This window comes from Gossypium hirsutum, chromosome D07, assembly GCF_007990345.1.
Source record: "Gossypium hirsutum isolate 1008001.06 chromosome D07, Gossypium_hirsutum_v2.1, whole genome shotgun sequence".
Classification (NCBI taxonomy): Eukaryota; Viridiplantae; Streptophyta; class Magnoliopsida; order Malvales; family Malvaceae; genus Gossypium; species Gossypium hirsutum.
Genome location: NC_053443.1, coordinates 19,265,796 through 19,275,963, shown reverse-complemented (window position 1 = coordinate 19,275,963; position 10,168 = coordinate 19,265,796). Strand labels below are relative to the sequence as shown.

General features: G+C 31.2%; 1 long non-coding RNA gene across 5 annotated transcripts; it reads right to left on the bottom strand.

Moving 5' to 3' along the window:
- Window positions 1-1,774: 1,774 nt before the first annotated feature.
- LOC107954296 (uncharacterized) lies at window positions 1,775-4,814 on the bottom strand. Of its 5 annotated transcripts, none has more exons than XR_001699486.2 (7): window positions 4,220-4,674; window positions 3,983-4,047; window positions 3,615-3,666; window positions 3,493-3,520; window positions 2,884-3,105; window positions 2,700-2,776; window positions 1,775-2,481 (listed from the first exon to the last, which is right to left on the bottom strand). It is a non-coding gene; the product is annotated as an uncharacterized lncRNA (long non-coding RNA). The 5 variants fall into 5 exon arrangements; XR_001699487.2 differs by having other exon boundaries at window positions 3,983-4,042; window positions 4,220-4,669; XR_001699484.2 differs by having other exon boundaries at window positions 3,615-4,047; window positions 4,220-4,655.
- Between the last annotated feature and the right edge of the window lie 5,354 nt (window positions 4,815-10,168).

The following is a 10,168-nucleotide window of genomic DNA, read 5'->3' as shown; positions in this document are numbered from 1 at the left end:
TGAGCCATCTATTTAATTTTGTATCATGCATAACCTTTTTGGGGGTGGTGTGTAGATCTGCTTTATAATAAACTTGTATAATGTTGCAACTTTTGTTAAGACATTGTTATTTTGATAATGTTTATGAAATTTTGAAGTATGTATTTTAATCTAAAGAATCATGGTCTATGAGATTTTCTTTTGACATATACGCCAAATGGTTTTGAATGTTGTTTTAACTGCCAATGATGCACTTGAAACTATTGTATGGTAATTAATTCATCTTATGATTTATATAATATATCAACTTATATAAGACTTCCGCCAAATGTTTTAATTAAAGATGTTTTACTTGGCATACTACTAATTTGATTGTTGTCTTTTTCATAATGATGTTTACGCCAAGACATCGATACTTCCACAAATTTTCAAGTGTTTTTGTTAAACTCGAATTATTTTTATGTTGTGAAATACTATACCCGGATCCAGAGATCGAGTCGGGAGTCGATGTTACAAGTTTGATATGTTTTGATGCCAAATTCTGGAAAGATTGGATTAGTTTATTTGAAATAGTGATATACGATGTTTTGACATGTATATGGAGCTTGTAATTTGTCTTTGATGGAAATTTTAGGTTGGTAATACTTATATGAAGGTATAAATTGGATGGTGGTACACTAGATTTTAAATGTAATAGTTTGTATGGCATAAATTTGGTCATTTCAGGACATGACTAAAATTATAGTATGAATTGTCTTGAGTGATGGTGCATTGGGATAGATTTAATTTGAAAATTACATGTGATTATATGATGTTATTGAAATGGTTGGTTGGTCAATTGAGGTTATTTATAGGTTGATTGAACATGGTTGAAATATGGTGGTTTGAGCATGATTTGAATGAGTTTTATACAAGTCTTATGTGTACTTAAGTCACTTTTTTATTAAGGGTCAGTTCTTCATTGCTTTTAGAATGTGCTTTTAAAAAGTACTTTTGAAAATTTTGAGTGTTTGGTATTGCTGTCAAAAAATACTTTTGAAGAATAAAATGTTCATTTTAGACATGATATTATAAAGTAACAAATATGTATTTAAATAATGTTTCAAATTAGTTAATATTACGATACTTTAGCAAAAATATAAAAAATAATTTATTATAACTTATTGTTAATATTTTAATATATAATATTAATTTTAAATATTTCTAAGTAATTAATATTAATTATTTATAAAATTTAATTAGAATATATAAACTATATTTAAATATTTAAATATAAAAATTAAATATTTGTAATTAGATATTGACACAATTGTATTATTATAAAAATTATTTTTTATTTTTAATTAATGCTTTTAACACATTTGTATTATTTTATTTTAAAATGTATTTGAATAAATAACTCATATTATATATAAACATAACATAGAAAACATAAACCTAACAAATTAAAATATTACATATATTTGGATTAAAGTTTTAAAAAGGGATAATATTTATATACCAAATATAAATACTAAAAATTTTACAATAGCATTTAGAATGATTTCATCTCCAAACAAATTAAAGAGGGGCATTAGCAAACAAATAGCATATATGCAAGTCAAAGCCTGACTGTTATAAAAATCATAAGAACCTGCCTAGTTATTTGCAAAGCAATGACAAATTTGAATGCTCATAGTTTATGTGAAGTGATGCAAAATAAAGTTTCTCCCTAAATACTAAGAGAAAGAAATATAGAAAAAGCCACAAACAAATATATATCCATAAAATTAGATACATTAAATAACAAATGAGATAACAAAGCAGTACCAAATTTATTTATGTTTCAAAACCGAGTTGAAACTCAAAAATCTCAGCAATCTGACAGTCTCATTCTTGACTTTTTATTAGTTTCTTTCTATCTAATTTCCTTCTTTGACATGACATGACATGATGAATGAATCATCTTACAACCACCTAATTTAGTATTTCTGGAAGAACTAACTGCCTACTTTGAAGTTTCTTATTTATTCCTACATCAAAATCCCAATTCCCTCAACCAAGAAAAAGGGGGAGGGGGTTGTTCTACCACCTCGTTGGCCAGATAATGAAAACAGCAATCTATCTGATAAATCTTCTCTACCTACCAATTAACAGATGAATGGTGCAAGATTTGTCCATCAACATACTCAGTTTTTAACAGAGAAAAGTGATGAACTTGATTGTGATACATGGTACTTCTATTCATCCAGGAGAAGTTCCTGAAAAATTTTAAATCCATTTAGGCCAACATTTCAGAATATATGTGAAGGAAACTAACTATTAAAACAAAAAACAGATCTACATAGTTTAAAACTCCAAATAGATCCTTTCTCTCCCAATTCATCTTCATGATGCAAGAAAGTCATCACAACCCCCACACATGTGCATCCTGCAGCATCAGCCTGTTTCGGCTAACAGCTCAGTCAGGAATCTCAAGCTCAAATGCACCTGACATTCTAGGCGTGAGAAGCAAGCATGCAACTGTGAGAACATTTAGGAGAAATCAGTTCCTTTCTTAACATCAAAAGTTCAGAACCATAAGCCCTAGTCACTCAAATAATTTTCCAATACGATTCACCATAAACTCCAAATACAAAGCACATACAATCAAGCAAAGCCATTTGGAAAAAAAAAAAAGGGAAAAGCTTCAGTGCAAGGGTAAATACTAGAATTACAAGTAACAAGATGAAGCAACGAACCTCTGATGTTTAGCAACCAGTACAGTATTTGAGAAAGAGAAGTATCATTGTTGTCCCATGGTCAACAATAAACTTTCCTGCGAAAGAATAATGCAAAATAAATAATCAAACATAGTAAAACATCAATCTTACAAAGTACAACATATATATAATATAATTGCATAGATCCAGTGAGATATTATACCATGCCAAAATTTGCAACCAGCCCTCAGGGACACTCATGGATCAAAGTCGTATAGGTAATATCATCTAATGCCAGTCCTTCACTTTTCATATTATCACATACTCTAAAAGCATCATCCACCCTCCCTTCTTTACATATCCCGTTCATGAAGGCATTATAAGTAACGGCATCAGGGGCATTATAAGTAACGGCATCAGGGGCAATTCCAAAGAACAAGGAAAGCTTCAAAAGAAAAAACAACGAACCCAGTTTCAAAGCTCAATGAGTAAAGCATAAGGCTCTACAAGCAATACAACTAAAATAAGTAAAGGGTTTCTATGTCACTTTACAGCACTAATATTGTTGGCAATTTATGTTTTCAACAAGATAACAGAAGGAAGCACAGGAAAGTTTTTAACAAAGGAAACACTCCTATTGCACAAGATTTATTTCTTCAGCAAGTCATTAAAATTCAAGGGTAACAAATGAAGATGCAGAGGAGAAGGACTTTGAGATTTGATAAGACAAATTCTAGAGCTCCAAAACATTTTAAGAAAAGAAAGCTACTGGAGTTCTCAAGAAAACGCAAAAATAGACTATGCTGATATAATGGTATTGAAAAATACTTACAAGAATTGGGGAGCACAGGTTTTACACCCTAAGAACAAAATAGAGAGGATCACATTAAAAATTTAATGTTTTCAGCAAGAAAAATTGCAAATGACAGAGGAACTAGGCAAATAATTACTCACTGAGATGGACTTTGACTTGAAGCTGACTCCTTTACGACCAGTGCAAGTGCCTCTAGGATGATTGGGCCATGGATCAGATATAATACAATTTCATTAGGACATGCATATCTCTAGAAAAGGTCAAAAGAATTTTAAAAAGTACATCTCTAACAAAACGCAACAAAAAAATATCAATATAATCACAACACATAGGCACCACATAAAATTACCAAGGCACCACAAAAGCATACATAGGATACAAAAAGGTTGGCTGGAAGCAAAGTATAGAATAGTAGTGACCAAAATACATCTCTCTAACAAAACCAAAGAATCAATATAATCAGTTTTTAGGGCGTCAAAAGCAGCTCCAAATAAACAAACCAAGGTACCTTCCCCTGGGTGCCTTTTAAGCTTTTAAGCACTGGAGGGTTGCCTCAAAGCAGTAGCAGCTGTCCTGAATGAAAAATCAAATTAGACTTCCCAGAGCTCAAACCATAATGATAAGATAGAAAAACAAAAGCAAAGCAGAGCAAAGCAGTAGAGGCACAAAGCAGAGCAAAGTAGTAAAGCAAAGGAGGCACAAAAGCTAGAAATTCCCCTTTTTCAAAGCTTTTTTTTTTACTTACCTGCGGAAGAGGAACAAAGAACAGGAAAGAGCTTTGAAAGCTGAAAATGTGAAAAAAAAATGGGTATACAGCTCCAAAGAACCAGCAGAGGGGAAAGAACGTTTGTGGGAGAAGACATGTTAATTTGGTCAATTATCAGCCAAAAGCACTTCAACCTGAAGAAAAGGAGAAATTTTTAGCTTCTTCATCTGGAGAAAAGCCCTTTTCTGATGGTAAAATTTTTACGTGAAAGGAGGTCATTCTTCATTCCTTTTAAGAGAAAAGGACTTTTTATTGAAAAATTCCTTCTAAAACTTGTGGAAGAACGAGCCCTAAGTCTTGGATTGAGCTTGAAAAGCACTTTAAAACTTATGAATTTTAGCTATTTGGGTAAAAGTATCGATACTAGGGACTAATATATCAATACATTACAAATGAATAGCGTTTTGAAAATGGAAGAATGCCAAAACGGTGTTGATATGTATCGATACCTACCATAAAAGTAACGATATTTGTTCCTTTGGTATTGATACCTAGTTCCATAGTTTTAAAATTTTTCAGATTGGTCATTATTCATGCTCTAATCAATTAAACTATGTTTGTACGCTCGATTTAGTCTCTATTTGGTTCATAACTCATATTATGCTTGTATTTAGAATGACTTCATTATTTATATTTAATTCAATGTTATGATTTAAATATGAATGTTCTGGTAACTATTGTAGCATCATGAAACTCGAGTCCAGCGATCGGGTCAGGTGAGGGAGTTACACATATGGTATGATTATATTAAATTGTTATGTATATGTGTATGTTTGGTTGAAATTTAGATTGTTTGCGATTTGGTACAAAATGTTAGATTTGGACTAAATTGTAAAGAAATTAATATATATGCTGTTGAAAATGCCTGGGTGAACTTAGTAAAGGTTTTGTACACACCTATATCGATTGTTTACCAATGATTACTGAGATCTAGCATGTTTTGTGGACTTAAAGATACATGTGACATAAGTTCAGCTTGGACTAGTAACCTGATGTCATTTTAAAGGTTTAGCCTAACTTGGCTTTACATGTATATTTTCAGCTTGGCCAAGCAATTGAACGTGTCATTAAAGGTTTAGCCTGGAATGGTAACCTAACACGAATATATATTCAATTCAGATGAGCAATTATTATACCATAGATACATGTATAACTGAATCCATTTACTAGAGTTCATCGGGCTAGGTAGCTAATGGAAAGAAAAATAGAAAAGAACTAACATGAGATTGATGTTCGAAATAGAATTGAATAAGATTATGATATTGAGATAGTGATTTTGAAATGAATTGAATTGATATACGTTTAAATTTCATTATAGTTTATTTATATGCTAAGCTCACCTTGTTGTTATTGTTGGATGTGGTGCCTTAAATGTAGTCTTTTCGTCTAAGTACACTTGAAATTTTTCAAATAGATTGGTTAATAAAATTATTCATGAATTACATTAATACTTTTTACATAGTCCTCACATGGTTTTTGCATGCAAAACAAAATGGAAGCAAATGTTACTCATTGGTTGTCTAACGTTTAACTAATATTAAGCGGTATTACGTGGTTGGATCATAATACAGAAAGACAGCTTATATTAGTAGACGAAACTAAATATGTCATTAGTCTAATCAGAAATGAGCAAAATGATTGAAAGACTAATCTATTATCTATCAAGTCCAACTGGGGAGATGCTTTGTCTTAGGCATCGGAGCGAATGACTCCAAGAAGATAGAGACATAGATGTGACTGGTTGGACTGATAGTACATCGGACAGGACCCAAGAAGAATAAATCTTAAATCTATTTATGGATTTATTCACTTTTGACATTCATAGTGTGACATACCTAAATCCTAAGTGGATGGAGGACAATGTATGTGTGACTCGTACACTTTGATGTAAGTAAAAGCTTGAGTTTGAATAGATAAGGAACTGAAAGCTGCTGTGTTGGGTGTACAACTTCTGCTGTATATTTTCATTCACAACAGTGGAATTTATAGCCCGGGACATGGGTAAATGATATCCTCTCATTGGCATTACATGACTGATGAAAAGTAAATGTAGCCACGGGTTATTTGTTTTTGTGATGAATTAGTTGATCATTATTTAATAGTGATTGACTTTTCATGAAGAAACATATAATGGTTACCATGAGATAAAATAGGATCATATTGGGATAGTGGATATTATCCTAAAGAGATCAATGATATTCTATAAGGGTAACACAATTTTTACAAGGTCATTAGACGAGCACTAGATAGTTGCTTTCGTAATGTAATGTCGTTAGGGAGACCTCAATCACGTGAATAAATGAGTTTATAATCAATAGGTGAAAAGCCAAAACTTAATTATAAATCATTTGAGCCCAAATTACATATGTCCAATAGGTCCATCTACTAGCTCATTGAAACTAGAAATGAATTGTGTGTTTGAATCAAAATGAACGGAATGAATAGAAATAGATAAATGGAAATCATTCAGATATGATTATGGTTTTCTCTGAAATGGAGAAATGGAAGCATTTGGAAATGAATGTGAGTTTCTCAAAAAATGGAAATGGAAATGAAAAAGAAAAATGATCCATTTACAAATATATATGGATTACTCAAGAATGATCAAAAGAATGAGTTTATGTTTTTAAGCAGTTTTAAAGTCAAAAATGAAAATAAACCATTCATTTATAGTGAATAAGTTTAGTTGTGAAATATTGAATATATTTTCTTGAAAATTTTACCAAGGGTAAAATCGTCATAAATTTACTGGGATAAAATTGAGATGAGAAAATTATTTAATTGGAAATTTTATGTTTATTTTGGAAAATATAAAAATATGTATTGGGTTGGATTAAATTATAAAGTACTAGGTTAAAAGCCCAGAAAGCACATATAATTGGGCCCAATACAATGAGAAGCCCAAATCCCAATCATAATGCATGTAAGGGGAAGCACACCTTATTAGCTCATTTCCCTCTCCTAGTTGGACTAAGAAGTTGTTTTCTATTTCAAATAAAAATTTACAATTCAACAAGGGTTCTACCTTCTCTCCCTATAAATAGATGCCACCGGTATAGCTATTTACATAACTTGGAGAGATTGTTACTTTGCCGAAAAATAGAGGGAATTTATTCACAACATATATTTTTCCAGTATAACAATTTTACTGGTTTCTATTAAAGAAGAGAGAATTTTCGTTTTCCTCCAAATATAAAAGAAAACTTTTTCTAGTTCCGTATTTTAATTCAATTTATCCGGGCCGACACTTGAAGCAGTTCGTGGTACAAGAATAGCAAAGAAGATCGTTTGGTTGAAAGCTGAAAACCTTTAAGGATCCATTTCTGAAAACACAGGTATGATTTTGGTTCAAGGTTTATTGCTATAAATATCACAAACCGGGTCGATTATCAAAATTTTGATTTTTCGCTATGCAAGAAAATCGTGTTCAAACTAGATTTTTTCCAACAGTTATATGGTTGCTATGTATGGGCAAACTTGTCAAGATAAATAGATTGTAGTATTAAATTGTAAACAAAGGCAAGTTGTTTAATACATATGAACTTACTATGCATTGTATATGCTTACCCCATTTTTTTTCTCTTTTCCTTGTAGATCATCTTGAGGAATGTGTCAAGTTGGATCAACTAGAAGCTCACACAATCCTATCACTAAATCAATAGATATTTAATCATTTTGGACCCTAATGTTGTGGTATGTATACAGGTGTTTTGATGTGTAAAAGTCATTATGTTATGAACTTGGTATATGTAACTATTAGACTACTGGTACGCCTTATGGTGCAACGTAAAAATTATTTCGGCGATCATCAACCATGGATCCATGTACGAGGAACGAATCGGGTTGAAGAAGAGTTGAAGATATACCTTTAGGATCTGATTCCTTTTGCAATGTCGATTCCAAGCCACAACCAAAAACGTCTCGGCCTCTACGTATTCCACTCAGTCAAAACGAATAGCAAAAACTCTCTTGAACTTTTCAAAGAGAATGTTCAAAACGGTTGCTAGACCCTTTTTGATTTTTCTTTTCTTTTCTTGGTAACCCTAACACACTAAGGGATTATATTCCTTTTATTAATCTAACCTAATAAAAATAGAATAATTCCCTTTTTACTTTTTAGAGAAACATGTGGAAAACATATTAAAAAGATTATATTCTTTCCAAAAGAATATCAACTTCCATGTATTTTATCTTAGATCGAAATTATTATAACTATTTATATTAATAATTTCGGTAAACTATATTCAGTTAAAATTTTATATGAATCAAATTCATATATTAGTTTTAACTATGTTCTCTATTTTTGTACAACAAGTTTGTGCATATACTATGTTCAAAATTTAACTGTCAAATTAAATTAAATTAATAATTAATTTAATTCATGTGACAACTAAACACAAAACCAATTGTATTTGGATTCTGTTCGCTTCAACCATAGGGTGTGACCCTATAGGCTCTTGTAAGATTGGTAGTAATACTAGAACATTTCTATTGTCACAAATAATGAGTGACATCTAACATTGGATCATTGCTACCCAAGTTAAAAGAAGTCGTGATTCGACATAACCTTAATGTGATAAATTTTTCATATATTATATCATTTTATCTTTTATATCTAGATTGTACAAAAGTCATAGAATAGTCACATTTGTATAGTTCAATATCATATTTCTTGATATTCTAAGTAGGCAACAATAAATATATAAGTTTAATATCTCATATCAATGTATTTGAGCATGGTCATGCATTTCTACTTTTACTCCATCAAGTGGCCTAAGATATTGCTCCCATTATGTAGTAGGGACAAATCATATCTTGATCAATCATATCACACTACATAGATTGTGGCATATCCAATATCAGTCTTTATAGTACAACTTATCACGGTAGACATTTGACTGTATCAAAATATATGACTCACGATGTTGGGACAATAATGACCTCAAGTCTGATGATCGTATACATATATCACTTTGAGTAATGTTGTGACTATTACATAATAATCCAAAAAACATACTCAAAGTGGGTCAGTCCAGTATGTTGTTCTCTAACACATACTCATGTATTGATTTTGACATCCCTATGTCAATGACAACACTTGGTCATCAATCAACTACACATTAGTCTTAATACATTATTATTGTCCAATCCTAGAATAATACTTGACTAAGGACCTTTTAAGAATAATCATATTATTCCCAGTACTTTATTATTAATTAGTTTATTTACACACACAGAAAAAGAAACTGAAATAACAATGGCAATGCCTTATATTAACAAACAAGGTAAAACGAGTACGTGATTACAATCATCTCATGATTGGTTTTTGGGCATACTCTAATAGTAACTAGATGTTGTCTTGAAATATTGCTTGATATGCTTGATTTAGCAATGGCTGATACCTAAATAAAATGACATACTTGAGGATATATGGGACAAGAAATGTCATGTTCATGAGTTGATTTGGTACATGTAATGTTGGTAAATGGATTATTAAATTGGTATGCTCTAATGGCATTGAAATGTGTAAACTTCGTTGATGATTTTGAATTGAATGATTAATTTAGAGTTTCGTTTGGTTATTGAGCTTGTTTTTCATATTTTTTATATGTTTTGAGTCATGTTAAGTCAATACTTATTGCATATTTCGTATAGTTTGGTTGGAAGACCTGAAATATGATATTCAATGGTTCGTTTTTACTAAAAACAGAGTCCACCTTCAAACGAGCAACCTTCCTCATCGCAATGTCAGCTAATAGTGTGTCACGTCACAACGTTGAATGGCTTGAGGTCATGACACAATTTTTTATGACATCACGATGTAGAGAAAGTGACGTCATGACATCGATCCTGAAATTTTGAAACTTTGCAATTTAGTCATATTTCATGCTCGGGTAATTAAAAGAGCTTTCATAAGCTTGATTGAGA